General features: G+C 35.4%; 2 protein-coding genes across 5 annotated transcripts in view; one reads left to right on the plus strand and one right to left on the minus strand.

Moving 5' to 3' along the window:
• The window catches only part of LOC133837339 (fatty acyl-CoA reductase wat), a 41,304-nt gene extending 25,649 nt beyond the window's left edge, over positions 1-15,655 (minus strand). The window contains exon 1 of the mRNA XM_062268057.1: positions 15,149-15,655. The gene's annotated coding sequence lies outside the window, so the exon portion shown is untranslated. The remainder of the gene's footprint in view (positions 1-15,148) is intronic.
• LOC133837340 (uncharacterized) overlaps positions 1-16,424 on the plus strand; it is a 129,789-nt gene that overhangs the window by 106,830 nt on the left and 6,535 nt on the right. The window contains exon 1 of one of the 4 annotated variants that reach the window (XM_062268061.1): positions 4,972-5,243. The exons of 1 other annotated variant lie outside the window; for it this stretch is intronic. The gene's annotated coding sequence lies outside the window, so the exon portion shown is untranslated. Of the gene's footprint in view, positions 1-4,971; positions 5,244-10,889; positions 11,138-16,424 lie in introns of those variants that run through there. 2 more of the 4 variants (XM_062268059.1, XM_062268062.1) reach the window with 2 other exon arrangements.

Raw genomic sequence — 16,424 nt, forward strand, 5'->3', positions numbered from 1 at the left:
CAACGCATGCAACAACTGTAAAGAATGTGTCCACGTGACTTAGGTCGACTATATGATATCCTATAAAAGTTTGTTAAGCAGTTTTCAACTTCTTATGAAGTGACTTACTTATGTGATGATATTTTAAGGTTTAATTATGCATCTTATACTTCTTCGGTACCATAATTCCTGTTTCTGGATTAGTAATAAACTTTTTCAACAAGGAAAAATTAAGTAGAACAATCTTACTAGACCCTTTTTTACATTATAAATAAATGCATCCTTTAGAGATAACTATTTCTATCCCTTCATCTTTATTCCCACAATGCAATTTCTAGATTTATTCTCAACGTTTTTAATATTAATAATACCACGAAATATAAAGTAGAACAATCAAAATAGACCCATTTTAATCCTTTCTCTCATTAGAGAAATTTTTAGACGTATTATCAAATTTCTATTATAATCAAATTATAAAATGTACAAATAGAAGCGTAATAAACCTTTTCTTTAAATTATAAATTAATGCAGTATGTACAAGTATTATTAGTTCTAGTGCATAAACATTATCATTTAAGATATTTTTCAAAATATTTCTAAATTTCTCAATTTCAATAAGTTAATGTGTAAATATACAAATTTAACAAGCTTAATAGCACCTTTTTAAAATGTTACGTAAATTCATCCAAAGATTGAAACATCATTTATTGCATTACTTTCCTTATCGCTATAAGATATATGTATTATTTCGTCTTGATAAAACATATAATAAATAAAACCAGCTTAATAGACCCACTTTATCCAAAGTGAAGAGTCTAAATATAATGTAATTTAGAATATATTCTAAGCAATCCATTGGTCTGCTTAATCTTAACTTTATACTCCACAAAAATGTAGCCAAATCTTTTTTATATATCAAAGTGATTTATAATCTTCAAAGGTAGCATACCCTCTTCGTGCTTCCCTTAGCTCTAGGGTATTCGAATAACCAAGAGCAACAATTGAAAGTCATAGGTTAGAATTACACATCCAGCTGGCAGTTTTCCAAGTCTTATTGTTTTTCTCTTGTTATCTTTTGATTTTTAATAAATGCTTAAGTAAAATCCGAGTATTCTCATGTACGAGTCAGTGGCTTTAACTCAAATAAAACTCACCCACACACACGCACACACACACACGCACTCACACACCCCGTTTGAGGGGGGGAAGCAAGTAAAAATGGAAAATGCTTTGCGTATTTGCATAAGAAAACTAAGTTGAACCGAAATCAATGATTGCTTGAGCAATACTTGAGAGAACTACAAATGCCACGCCCCCCGCCGCCGCCTCCGCTTGCCTCTGGCCAGCCAGACATATATTGAAACATTGGACGAAGGAGTAGAAAGAGGAGAAGGAGGGAAGAACGGAAGCTGACGGGGTGGCTGGCTTGTGGTGCCTTGGTGCCTTTCATATTATTACTTTATGGTTGCCTCCAGTTATGCATACTATAACCATAAATATGCTCCAACTGCGATGCTGCTGCTGTTGGTCGAAGCAGTGGGAGCAACAAAAGCATGTGAATAATATTTTGTGCTTGTATTAATGCATCCTCATATTTATACTATAGCTCAAAACAATAAATAGTAAAAGCTGGATTATCATTAAATCGATTTCATGCGAGCGTATTTGCCGGATGCCTCCCCTCTCCTCTCCTCTCTCTCTCTGTCTCGCTCGCTTCACCCGCTCGTCTTGCTTGTAATCCCATAGATACATGTGCATGTGTATTCTGTGTGTATGTGTCTGTGTGTGTGTAGCTATTGGTTGGCTGCCTCTTTGAGTGCAATACGCCCAAAGATAGGCAACGCCCACGCACGTTTATCGATTGCACTTGCTCGCTTTTTACACACACAAACAAAATAAAACCCAAACACTGAAACAATATATCGAGAAGACACTTTTTATCTTTGGCATGTCGAAGATTTAATACTCTGCACAGTACAGGGAAAACATGAAAGCAAAAGCATAAGTTCGTCCATGATATTTTCACTTAATTCTCAAGAAATTTGAGGCAGCTTAACGGACAAATTATTCTATGAATATTCTCACTTCATTCTTAACATAACCTTTACAAAATTATATGATATTTTCACTTATTTCTCAAGAAATTTGGGCAGCTTAAGGGCCAAATTATTCTATGATATTCATTCTTAACTTAAGCTACAAATTATTCTATAATATTTTCACTTAGTTTTCAAGAAATTTAGGCAGCTTAAGAGACAAATCATTCTATGACATTTTCACTTCATTCTCAACTTTAGCTAAAAATTATTCTTTCATATTTTCAATTAGTTCTCAAGAAATTTGGGCAGCTTAAGTGACAAATTATTCTACGATATTCATTCTCAACTTCAGCTACAAATTATTCTACAATATTTTCACTTAGTTCTCAAGAATTTTAGGCAGCTTAAGGGACAAATTATTCTTCGATATTCATTCAATTTGAGGCATATTAAAGTACAAATTATTCTATGATATTTTCACTTAGTTCTCAAGAAATTTAGACAGCTTAAGGGAATAACCATTCTATGACATTTTCACTTCATTCTCAAGAAAATTCAGGCAGCTTAAGCTACAAAGATTTGCCATTTTAATACTTAATTAATGTTGTTAACAAACGCGCAGACTTTTGCTACCCTATCAATGCAATTTACGAGTGCACACAGAATATAGAAAGGCGCAAGATACCATAAAAGTAACAGCTCGCTTTATGCGCGGCGGAAGGGAAAGGGAGAGAGGGGGAAAAGAGGAAAGGGAGACTGCATGGATACGCATATTTATTAATGCAAACATAAATGTTTGTATTACTTACATACAAAACACTTTGTGCGCAAAATAAATACGTATACGTAACGTAACGTATACGCAATATTCGAGCGAGAACATAACTGAATGAATTGCTTCGCCCGCCACTCGCAATTCGAATGAATGAATGGGAATTCAAAGTGCAGTCCAGAAGCTGTCCAGTTTCAGTTTCATTTTCGGTTTCAGTTCAGTTTTTGTGACAGTCTTTTTTTATGCGATATTTCATGGTGAATATTCATGGGCTTGACTTCGCTTCTTCTCCTCATCTTCTTCTCTGCTCGTTTTGGTTGTTGGCTTTTTGGCACCCGCACAACTAACTTCCGCTAAGGCTGTAGCTCAAACGGAAACTTTCGTTGATTAAGCATCAAGTTGTGAAGCACATCAATTAGCATTAATCTTGTTGACAGAGAACTGTTTGCACAAATCATACCTGGAATTCAAGTACGTTCGTTTAGTTGCTGTTCTATTTATATAACTCTTAAAGCCACACACATACACAAACTCATAGCTGAGTTCCGTCTCTGCTCTCACGTGGCCAGTGGCCAGTGGCTATATTCCATCTGCTTGCCATGTGTGGTTATAATAAACTTAACCTCCGTCCGCCCAACTATATTCCGATATAATACTCTGGACACTCCCCTCCCCTCTCTCTACTCCCCCCTTTCGGAATACCGCACCGACACTCTTTGATTTTATGATTTAGCATCGGGCGAAATTCGAATTGATTTCTGCTTTATTTCGTTTATTATTATTGTACATTTATTTTTGCTCTCTCACTCTTTCTCATACAAAATATATATATATATGTGTGTGTGTGTGTGTGTGTATAAATTCCAGCCCAGAGCACTTTGCATTGCGATATGATCAGCATGTTATCCGCTTTCGCGGTTTCCATTTTCATACCCTACTATAAAATGCATATTTTACGACCATTGTTGAGCTTGCAACGCTCTGCGAATCTCCACGTCTCACGTCTCTTCGACAAGGTCGCAGATAAAATTACAGCTAAAGTTTCGCACTGCAAAGTTCAATTTCAGTCATCAAAATTATGGCAAAATAGGTCTTAAAGATTTCACTTTAATTTGATAGCAACATGTTATTATTGCAAAGCTCAATTGGAGTCCTCAAAATTATGGCATTTTCTATACATTTTAATATGTCTTAAAGATTTCACTTTAATTTTATTAGAACACATTATTAGAAAAGTATTTTGCAAAGTTCAATTTCAGTCATCAAAATTATGGCCAAATAGGTCTTAAATATTTCACTTTAATTTGATGGCATAATACTATACGAAAATTTGTTTCTAAGTTTAATTTCAGTCATCAAAATTATGGTATTTTCTATACATTTAAATGAGTCTTAAAGATTTCATTTTAATTTGATGGCAACTTATTATTAGAAGTGTATTTTGCTAAGTTCAATTTCAGTCATTAAATAATGGTATTTTCTATGCTTTTTGGTCTTAAAGATTTCACTTTAATTTAATAGCATAATATTTGTTTCTAATTTCAATTTCAGTCATCATATTAATGGCATTTTCTATAAATTTAAATGAATCTTAAAGAGATCATTTTAATTTGATGGCATAATATTATAAGAAACTTTGTTTCTAAGTTCAATTTCAGTCATCAAAATTATGATATATATTTCTATACATTTAAATGAATCTTAAAAATTTCACTTTAATTTAATGATAATTTATTATTAGAAGTGTATTTAGTAAAGTTCAATTTCTGTCATCAACATTATGGCATTTTCTATACATTTAAATGTGTCTTAAAGATATCACTTTAATTTAATGACATTTTATTAGAAGAGTATTTTACCATCGTTATTATTCAGTCAGTCAATAGTCAAGCTTATTGTTTTTTGTGGCTTCTTTTGATTCGGTGCATTTTGGCCAGCGGCTTCTGGTTACACTCATAGCATTCGATTGACTTTATCTGCACAGTCCATGAGAGAGAGCTCTGAATGCAGCCGTAATAAATTTCATTTGATATGCTTGTTAAGCTTGTTGTTGTTGTTGTTGCTGCTGCTGATCAAACACAAACATATAATTAAGCTGTCAGGCCCTTTATTAGCTAAATAATAGTGCAAATTTGAAATATAGCATTAATTATTTGTAATTATTTTTAAACGACAGCAGTTAGCAACCGACAAACTTTGAAATGTTATCACGTTTGGTGACGAAAAAATTTGAATTTGGGAGATTTCGAAATCTGGGACTGAGACTGGGTCGCGATTGGTAATCAAAGCACAGGAAGAAAACTCGCACACACGTCTCAACATCAACCAAATGCTGCGTAATGCATAACAATAACGAGTGTTGGTCGAAGTATCGAATAAATACGTTATGTTATATATGGAAAGCCCCTCGATCAGAGCACGTTTGCGTTGCGGAACCGTTAAGAATGACCTAGGTACCGTATTGAAGAAGAAGAAGCAGCACTTTATGTTTGGAAAGTCTCAAAAAAACGTATGTAGAAGGGCCTTAGATTTTAGTGGCAAGTTTTTGCTATGAGAGTTTTATGAGAACCTCACTCTGAAACCAACAACTAACAACAAGCAACAAGCAACCAACACACACACACACACACACAGTGAGTGCAAACAACTTTTATTTTCACATGTATCTGTTAGATGCCACGTACAAATGTGTACGTGTGTTGTCGTGCGTTTTGATATTTTAAACAAATATTTAAAACAAATTACCAAAGCGCAAAAGAAGCACGCAAATGTGGAGAAGCAAAAGGAGGTAAAAACCGACAAAATAAAACTGAATAAAAACTGACAGTTGTCCAAGCAACGCACAGTGGGTGCTGTCATTAAACCAACGATAGAAGACGATTGAAGTTAGTTGTAAACGAAGTAAAGAAGCAGTTATTAAAATAGAGCGAGAAGTGAAGCGAGAAGCAAAGCGAAAAATGTTATGAAGGTGCTTAACGATCTGCAAAAGGAATGCAACGAAGAATGCGAGAAGCGAATGGTAGAAGAATGAGGCGAAAAGTGAGAAAGAGAATGCAAGAAGAGCTTTAAATAGAGAAGCGACAATAGTAAACAGAAAATTGCAGAAGAAAAAGAAGTACGACTAAAAATGAATTGAAGCAAGAAGCAAAGAAAGCACTTGAGGAAATATTTGTGTACAAGTATTTTAATAGAACTAAAACGAAAAGAGAAGCGATCAAACAACGTTGTAAGCGAAAAGAGAAGAGAATGCAGAAGAGTCATAAAAAGAAAGAACACAAATATAAACAATACAATGAGAAGTACGATTAGAAAATAACTGAAACGAGTAGCTAAGAAAACAGTTTCAACTATTTCTAGACTAAGTTTGATGTAGAAATATTTGTGTACAAGAATTAAACATTTTAATACAACTGAGAAGAAGAAGAAAGAATGCAGGAGAGAATTCAAAAAGAGCCTTAAATAGGAAAAACACAAATGTGAAGTGAAAGGAGAAGCTAAGAAAGTTATTTTAGTTTTATATCTAGGCCTAATTTGATAAGGAAATATTTGTGTACAACTATAATACAATTTAATAAAAGAGAAGCAAGCAATTCGTAGCTTGTAGCTTGAAAATTAGGCTTGTTTTTCGAATTTATTGATTTGCGGGGGCGGAAGTGGGCGTGGCAAAAATTTGAAACAAAATTGATCTGCGTGGAAACATAACAACTACTGACGAAAAGATTATAGTTATATCTCTTATAGTCTCTGAGATCTAAGTGTTTATACGGACGGACGGACAGACGGACAAACGGTCAGACAGGCAGACGAACAGACGGACATGGCTAGATCGTCTCGGCATTTGATGCTGATCAAGAATATATATACTTTATAGGGTCGAAGATGCCTTCTTCTACCTGTTACATACATTTCCTGCCGGCACAAAGTTATATAGCGGGTATAAAAAGAGAAGTACTGAAGAAAGCAATTTTATAAAATATAATTCTAGGCTACTATTTGTATACAATCATAATCAAATCATAATAAAATCATAATTAAATGTAATCAAACTAGAAAGAAAAAGAAGCAATTAAAGCTTCAAAGAAAAGAAGTTTTCTAATAGAAGCAAATTAAGTTTTTAAAAAAGAGAAGATAATTTTTAATAAACAAGTTCAGAAAGGAGAAGCCAATAAAACTATAGAAAATGAAAGTAATTTATTAATAAATAAACAATGAAATGAAAAGTATATAAAGCGGTTTAAAGCGAAGTAATTTCCTACTAAATAACCAATTAAAAAACAAGCAAATCAAGTTGTGCAAAATTTAATTTCCTAATAAATAAATCGAGACTAAAGAGTTAAATGAAAACTGTCAAATGCTCGATGGCAAAATCGATATATCTTATTCCAGAAAAAAGCCTATTTCAATGATTATAGGCTTTTAATATCTAATGACCGCAACATGGAATTGACAATAAACCCGCTAAAAACTTGTTAAACCCGTCAATTAGCTGGTCAAATAATGTTGTCTATTTTGTTGGCTTTGTCCCACTGTGACTGGTGGCATTGCTTTGATTTATTTACGAGCTGAAAGTTGGAAGCCACCATGGTGTTGGCTTTTAGTTAGTATCAGTGCTGCCACCAAATACATATATATGCATAGAGAGGCCCCCCAAACACATTCGTACTCGTAGTTGTTGTTGTAGTTTTGAGTGTGGTCACTGTGGCTAATATGCGCACACACAGGCACGCACGCCTTGTGGCTTAGAAATTTGGGGAAAAGAAACAAAGTTGTGTGTACTTTTTTTGGGCAGTCGTAGAAGGGGGGAAGCGAAGGGGGGGAGCGGCGACTGTTGCGCATAAATTGTGCAAACAAAGCGAGCCGAATTGACCGAAATGGTTGTGGGCTAAACACGAATGTTAAATGTGCTACAAGGTACTTGCTTTTGGGTATCCATGAGATACAAATAAGCTGCGACCGAAGAGAGTGAATGCTTGCTTGATGCGTCTCATCAGCAGCAGCAGAAGCAGGCTGTGGAACCTGTCGCCTGCCACTTAAGTGACCAGCCTGTCCGTCTGTCCGTCTGCCTGTCTGTCTGTCCGTCTGCCCGTCTGTGTCTGTCTGTCCGTCTGCCTGTCTGTCTATCAGTCAGTTGGCTTGTCGGCTTTTGGCCACATACAAATATTATGTCAAACCAGTTTCAAAGTACGTGTTGTTGTTGCCCGCTGCTGCAATTGATTTGAAACTCTAAAAATTGCCATGGCGTAAAATTTTTGTTTGGTCTCGCGGTATTTATTGTGGTGCAACCAACATGATCTAACCAGCAACAGCAACAGCAGCAGGTGAAGTCATGTTTACCCCTCTCCTTGCTCTTATTATATGCAATCACATTGCCAGTTTTGCTGCGTTCGTAACAAATCCGATATAGGAAGACGGTTTTTTTTGCTATTTTCTTTTTTCTGTTTTCCGGAAGTTTACCCGAAAAACCGGCTGTGCAAAAAAACACTCTGTTACAGTTTATACAATATACTTGTATTAAATTTCCATTATTTAAAAGATTTCATGTATCGATACAAAACGAAAAAAAGCGTGTGACAAAAAAGAGATATGCAAACTGCATAAATGCTTCCTGAATCGAATTTAATTGTATTTGGTATGTCCATATGTGGAAGTCTGTGTGGAAGTCTCTCTGCAACTGCATCCGTATCTGTAATCTATATATACATACATATATATATACAATATCTGTAACTGTATCAGACGAGTTGTCCATCCATCTGTCAGACATGTCTGGTGTTTTGCATACTCCGCTCAACTCAACTCCACTTCACTTCATGATACATGTTGGGATGCAAAGCGACGTTGCGGCTTTCAGGTTTAATTGGCTGCGGAAATATTCCGTGTGATTACTTAATGAGACCCAGCTCGTGTTTATTACGCGATGGTTCAGCGCGGTTCTCAACTAAAGTGCACAAAAGTTAAAAGGTTAACAAATTAAGCACGCAACATCGACAACAACTACTCTATCAGCCTACATTTATAACACAACAACAAAAAAAAGAACGACAAAAAAAAACAATATATAGATAGAAGAGGGCGTGTTCATGTAGTTTATTATTCAATTATGCATTCATTAAGGTACATAATTATTAATTTAATTAAAGGTAACAACATTACTCGATTCGGTTTCCCTATTACTCATACTGCTACTGCAATCTCATCGCATTTTGTATCTGATGAACACAAAAGCATGTCTTTAATTAGCTACCTAAGGGCTACATACAAAAATTGTATCTACAACGTTTTAGTGTTTAACCATTTGACCTTAAACTCAAATGATGAATCACAGTTTAGCATACTTTAAAATGGTTCATTGGATTTATCAATTTTAAAGTGATTCATAAGAGGGAAAAGAAAAATAAGCAAATTTTAAAAACTATTGAACAATTTATTTAACTAGGAAACGTGGAAATAAAATGGAAAACTTTAGCTAGCAAAAAAAAAAATAATTGTTATACTTTTATAGGAAATGGAAATAGGAAGTAATGCTCGAATTATTTGTTTATTAGGGAGAATCGAATGCTCGACTGACCTTAATCTATAATAGAGCATAGCTCAATATTCCTAATACTAATTAGTATTCGCTAAACGCTATTAAAAAAGATAAGGAAGGGAAGTAAAACAATGTGGCTAAAAACCTTCTACTTGTGTCGGCTGATTTTGTATCAATATACCAAAAAATGCCTTAGGTATACTTTAGTATGTATGCGGTATATTATTCGGTATATTTTCAGAATAATTACGCCAAAATCATGCAGAGTAAATAAAAGTCTCTATACACATTTGAGTTGTACCTTTAAGAATATAAAAAAAAGGAAGTAAAGCTCGTTAACTTTATTTAATATTAGGGTTAACCTTAAGACCTTAATCTGTAATAGAGCATAGTGCTTTATTCTAATAATAATTAGTATTCTTTGAATGCTCTTAAAATAAAGATACACAAATACGTTAAAACAATTTGAGAAAACTTTCAATGCACAAAGAGCTCGAAAAAATCAACTAGTGGCAATTATTAGAAGTAATATTTATTAATATCAGAAATATACAATAATTCTTTTTTATTTGAATTACTTTTTATTATTAACTAAAAATCAAGTAGTAGCAAATAACATATTATGGACAAACAATGTTTCTTTTGAAATCTGTATTTGAATTATTTTCTATAATCATATAGAGCCAATGTTTCCTTACAAATCATTGTTTGGATTATTCATTGTTATTTACTAAAAATTTTATAAAGCCAATTATTATATACAACGTTTTCTTACAATTAATCAAATTGCAATCTAAGTAAATCAATCTATGTTATAATATAAAGACTCCGTACAAATACAGCAATTAAAGAGACAAAGTAAAAGTAAATAAAACTAAGCAAAACCGGCAATCTTCGTTTGAAAACTTTGCCAGCCAAACGACACAAATAACACCCTGAAATTGACATTTGGACAGCTGAGAGAAAGGCAAGCAGGAACTGTGAAAATTTGTAGAGAAGCCAGTTTACAAGCTGAAGCAGAAGCCGCGACCCACAATCAACGGATTCGAAATTATTTAGCCAACTACTTGCATATCGTATTACCTTGAAGCGAAATGAAATGAATCTCCCATTTAAGTGTAAACTGCTGCTATCATTGAGTATTGTTTTGTGGTTTAAAGAAGCTACGATTAGTTGCGATTTAATTTGCAGTTTATATGCCTTAAAAGAACATATTTAATTTCCACAAAATAAACTAGTTGATTGTAATTATCAATTTCTAAAAGAAATACACAACATCGAATTAGTTTTCAATATAACTTTTATATTCAATACTCCTTGAATGTTTAGACAAAAGAAGTTCAGTTTAAGTGTGACCATACAACAAAGTAAAGGATTTCAAGCTAAATACGGTCACGTTTATTAAGCTAATTATGATAGTAATGTGGGCACACTTACAACATAAACAAACGAAAACTGTCAATATTCGTTTCCAAATAAAATAAACAACAGCGATTAAGTTCTAAATATATATTATCAAATTATGTATTCAATAGGAAAACAAAAAAGTTCAGATTAAGTGTGACCATTCAAACAAATGAAGGATTTTTAAAGCCAAATACAGTAACGTTTTTTAAGCTAATTATGATAGTAATCTGAACACACTTACAACATAAACAAACGAAAACTGTTTTGATCTTGCAGAAGATGAAATCAATTCTTTGGCTCACCTTGAGACTCGAGTCTCTGACTACTTTTAATGGCCCAAAAGACTCCTTAACTGCGACGTCGATGGATGGATGAGTACACGCATCTTGAAGCACATAACCTTTTTGAGGGGTAAGTACAACGCGTTATCTAACGTTTGATGACCTGTAAGTCTCGGTTTTATGTTTACGTTTTAGTCAAGGTTTCAGTAGCATCTTAGTCGTCGGGCATGTGGTAATGACCTAATTGCTTATGCTGGCCAAAATGTTTATGGGCAGATGCATAATTAAGAAGCCGTTATAGAGCCAGAGTAAGTGCTCATAGTTTTCGGACAGATAAATGTGTGCGACACAATTGAGTTGAGAAGCAGTTGAAGGGAAAACAGAAACCGAAACCGAAATGAAAATGAAATTTAACGCATTTAACCTTTTGAGGCATAAATAATTAAATTGGCCAACAAGTGGCCACAATGATAGCTGGCAAATTTGTGGCTGCCAATGTCGCACTTCTCTCAGTTTGAGTTGCTCTTTTCTTCAGCTCATTCAAGTGCATGATGCATGAGGCACAGTCTCAAGGTATTCAGGTGCATTTATTGCAATTAAACACTTGTTAATGCCAAATGCTGTTGGCCACAAGCAGCAACATCTGAAAAGAAGCCAGTTGAATAGAAGCTAGTTTCGAATGTGTAAGCGTGTGTGTGTGTTCGACAAATCGCTTAGAATTTCAATGGCGACCAGCAACGAGCAGCGGCAGAGACCCCAAATAAAAGCCATGCGCTGACCTTGTCAATAGTTGCAACTGCTTCAACTGCAGCTACTTGCCACCGTTGTTGCCGTTGTTGTGGTTCAAGTGGTTTTCCTTGTGTTTGATTTTTCAATTTTTGCGAACAGAAAAGCTGGTCCACACAGCACACAACAACAGTCAACGGCAGTCAGGCTGCAGTTCAGCTATATAATTAAAGTGCCAAGAGAGTGTGTAGAGTGTAAGAGAAGCAAGATACAAATGTATCTTGTAGGTCGTGTGCAAATCGGCAAATCGCCAAACCAAAAAACCAAATGCTTTTGTGTTGTGTGCTGTTGATTTAAACGTTAGCGCAATATTCGTACATTTATCGATTACAAATCAATTTCATACAATTGCGCATCTCACGTAGCGACCTCGACTTGAGTTTTGTTGCCATTGCCCAAGCACAGCGCACAGCGAGCAGCGCACAAGCATTTTGGGGTCGTGCTTGCCCGTCTCAGAGCAGAGCAGAGAGTGGAGAGTGAAGGGTAGAGAGAGGGTGGAGGCGCTTGCCAACTGTGTGCAACGCATTGCTGCCGGATTACACGATTAACGCCACTTGCATACAAATTGGCGCATTTCATTGCATGTGTATGTGTGTGTGTATATTTGTTACCTGCGCTATCCGTAAGATGCAGATACACGCCTGCACTCGTTAGCGACTTGCCTGCCTGCCTGCTCGGCTGTCTGCTTGCCTTGCATACCTTCTCAATCCGTATCCGTATCTGTAGCTATTTTGCTATATATCCGTATCTCCAGACTCGAGACTGGGAGACTCTCGCCATTTGGTTTCCTTTTGGACGCCGCTTGCAAATTGCATAAACAACGAAGCAAACGAAATGAAAACTGTGCGCAAGGTGCGAAATATAAATTACACCTCGATAAAAGCGCATGCAAATGCAGCTCAACATGCGACAATGCCAATGCCAACTCTTTACATGCATTCACATATATATACGTATATATCTTTATATATAGTATGTGCTTAGCGAATTTCACTGTCAGCCGCAGCTTCCTGCAATCCTCCTCCTCTTAGAAGCTGACATCGCTGGACGTGAACTCCATCCCAGACTGAGATGGAGATGGAGTTTTGGAGTAGTCCGTATCTTGACGTGACGACAGCATAAGTAAGCAGCGCATTCGCGGGATTTGTCAAATATTTGCGCTACGCTGCGCTCATTCATAAAACCTTAGCCCAAAAGCCTTGGCTTCAACCTCAACCTCAACCTCCTCCTCCCCCTCCTCTGCCTTCCATCAATATCTTTCTCGCTCTCTTGCAGTTTTTACGCCTTTTCGCAAGGAAAAACAAACTTTTCAGACACTGTGCAAAGTTCGGCAAGTTTAATGCTGTTTGACTTTGATTCAATATTTGCATCGATTAAGTTTTTCAAGTTTTCGTACTTGGCTTCAAAAAATCTATCGCCGCCACTTGAAGCAAGAGCAACACAAACTATCAGCGTGACAGCGAAAAAATATGAGAAATACTCGTATATATTTCTCAATACAGAGCTCAAGGCAATGGCAGCTTAAATTTTCAAAAAGAATGCAGTTTATTGCTTTTTTTTTAATCTATTTAAATATATCGGTCATTAGTGCGCAAATTCTATAGCAGTGCAGTTGCACAACATGGCGTATGATTAACTTGCCTGTCAAGCCAAAAACAATGCCTACACTTATTTGCTTTTTTTTCGCTGTTCACTCGTTTAAAAGTTTGTTGCAAAACTTTCGGGGTAAAAATTAATTTCTGTTGATGTCTTGCATTGATATAAGTTTTGGCTTTGCGAAACTTACAATCTGTAATGAACATCGCTACTCTCTCTCTCTCTATATCTATCTCTCTCTCTTTCTCGCATTTTATTAATAAAGCGTTAAGTGTCTCTCAACTGAAACTGAAACTGGCACGTGCTTAAAGCACTTGGCTTTAAGCCATTTATACTCTCAACTTGACACACCTTTCATTATTATATTTTTCGTATGCTGATTGAATGTAAACATTGTTATATTTCTTGTATTTTTTTTTTTTCTGCCTAAGCTTTTGACGACTCGAGTGTAAAAGGATGGAGCTTTACAGAGCTAGAATAAGCAGCTTTGATTAACGCTAATTATCGATATTTACAATTGTACTTCTTCAGTTTTTCTAAAACACATTTGACATTCCAATGAAATTTCTCACAACAACGCTATTTATGTTTTTATACCCGTTACCCATGAAGTAGAAGTGTATTATAACTTTTTGCCTGCAGGAAATGTATGAAATAGGCAGAAGAAGACATGTTTGATTGTAAATAACGTAATTTTGAAGCTAGAGTCTCGGTGACTTACTACGGGTCTTAGTTGCTTTGGCTGACAATTTGATATATTTTGCACTCTATGATGTATTTTGATTATATCACTCTATGATATATTTTGATTATAGTACTACATCAATATACCAAATATAGTCTTTTGTATATTTTTAGTATTTTTGTGGTATATTGTTTTGGTATATTTTTACATTAATACCGCACTATAACTATAGTTTCAATCATTCCTGACTCTTAGATGCCTTGGCTTACAATTTGTTATATTTTGCACTCTATTTGGAATGTATATATATATAGTATATCAATATACCAAATATACTTGGCTGACAATCTGGTATATTTTGAACTCTATGGTATATTTTGAATGTTGTCCTCTATCAATTTACCAAATGAAGTATTTGGTATATTTTTAGTATTTTTGTGGCATATTATTTTGGTATATTTTTACATTAATACCGCACTATAACTATTTTTTTTATCAATTCTGATTTATTCCTACACTTAGTTGCTTTGACTGACAATTTGGTATATTTTGCACTCTATGGTATATTTTTAATGTATCAATATACCAAATATATTTGTCTGACAATCTGTTATATTTCGTGTTCTATTGTATATTTTGATTCTACTATGTACCAAAAACAGTACTTAGTATATTTTTAGTATATTTGTGGTATATTAATTGACATATTTAAATATTAACACAGCACTGTTTTGCTTTTATTCAAAATGAGTAACAAATATCTTACAGTCCAGCACACACGTCTGGAGCTTTCTTATTTCTACCTAAGCTTTAGACACCCCAATCGCAAAAGGATCGCAGTGTTTTACAGAGTTAGAACCCAAGCAAAAAAGCATCTTTGATTAACGTTAATTATCGATATTTACAATTGTCTTCTTCAGTTTTTCTAATGCTCAAAGAAACACACATGAAATTTCAAAGAAATCTCTCACATCAGCGCTATTTATGTTGTTTTATCTTTCTTTTTTTATGAATCATAAAGGTATTGGAAATGTAAGCTGGGTAAAACACACAAGCTTGGCTTGGCTTACTCACGTATAACAAAAACTGTAGCTCGTTGTTGTTGTCGGTTGCACAGTAGGTTTTGATCTGGCCAATTTAATTATATTGTTTACAAAATTTTTTGCCGATCAAGTGCTGTCGATTAGCCGCGTTTGAATCGGGAGTTGGAGTTGGAGTTGGAGCTGAAGTGCACTGCTCATGTATCCCAAATAGTATTCGCTGCAATTGGCTGCGCACTTTCGAAAGTTTTTCCACGTTTTTCACGCAGCGCGCGCTTCGAGTGTTGTCCGTGTGTTGCACAACAATCAGCTGCGAAACTTACAAATCGGAAAAATTGGTAAAAGCCAAAAGCAACTTGGAATGTTTTTTTTTTTAGCTGTGTTTTTCGCGCCAAACCGAACGAACCGGGCTTTTGGGTAATTAATATATTTATGGGGTACCAAGTGTTTGCAGCTAATTATTATATCATATATAGTGTAGTGTATCGTGTGTGTACGCGTTCCAGAACCGCGTTGCCTGGCAGACGAAAACAGACTCAGCTCGAGTGCGGCTTGCAAAAACGACAACACCTGACAGCGGCCCAAAGCGGCCTGACCGCGGCTTCAGCAGCTGCCGACGACGCTGCTGCTGCTGCGGCTTTGAAGTCCGTCGCCGTCGCAGTCGCTGCTGACGTCGCTGCTGCGGTCGCTGCGCTTGTCTATGAAATAGGCAACGTAGGCGGCATAAGCCAAGCTTATAAAGCGTTCGCAGTTGGCGTCGCTGCTGACGTCAGCTGAGCTGTCAACGCCAGGCGTTGCTGTTACAACAACAACAACCACAACAACAACAATGCAGCCAAATTGAGTGGCGTTGTCAATAAGCAACAGCAACAGCGGCGGCAGCGGCAGCAAACGAAACTGTTAATTAATTACCTCAGCTAAAGTGCGACTGTTATACGGCACTTGACCAGCGCTTGATAGCCGCTGACCAAAGTGTAAAAAAGTCATCAAAAGTCAAGTCAAAATAAAGGACAAATAGCAGCAAGGTAGAAAAGAAAATAAACGAAGATTTTTTCAACACTTTTTCAACTTTAACAATACAAATTTAAAGTTGAAAAGCTAAAGAAATTGATGTTAAAGAAAGCAATAATTTTAGCAGCGCTTTACAAAAAAAATATGAAATCAGCTAAAGTAAAAAAAATGAAATCCAAAAACAAAAAGTATGTTTAGACATATAATTCAAGAAATTAATAAATATAAAATACTTTTAGTCATAATAAAAGCAAAACAATGCGGTATTAATTTAAAAAAATATACCACATTAATTTACC

The sequence above is a fragment of the Drosophila sulfurigaster genome, chromosome 2R (assembly GCF_023558435.1).
Source record: "Drosophila sulfurigaster albostrigata strain 15112-1811.04 chromosome 2R, ASM2355843v2, whole genome shotgun sequence".
In the NCBI taxonomy this organism is placed as follows: Eukaryota; Metazoa; Arthropoda; class Insecta; order Diptera; family Drosophilidae; genus Drosophila; species Drosophila sulfurigaster.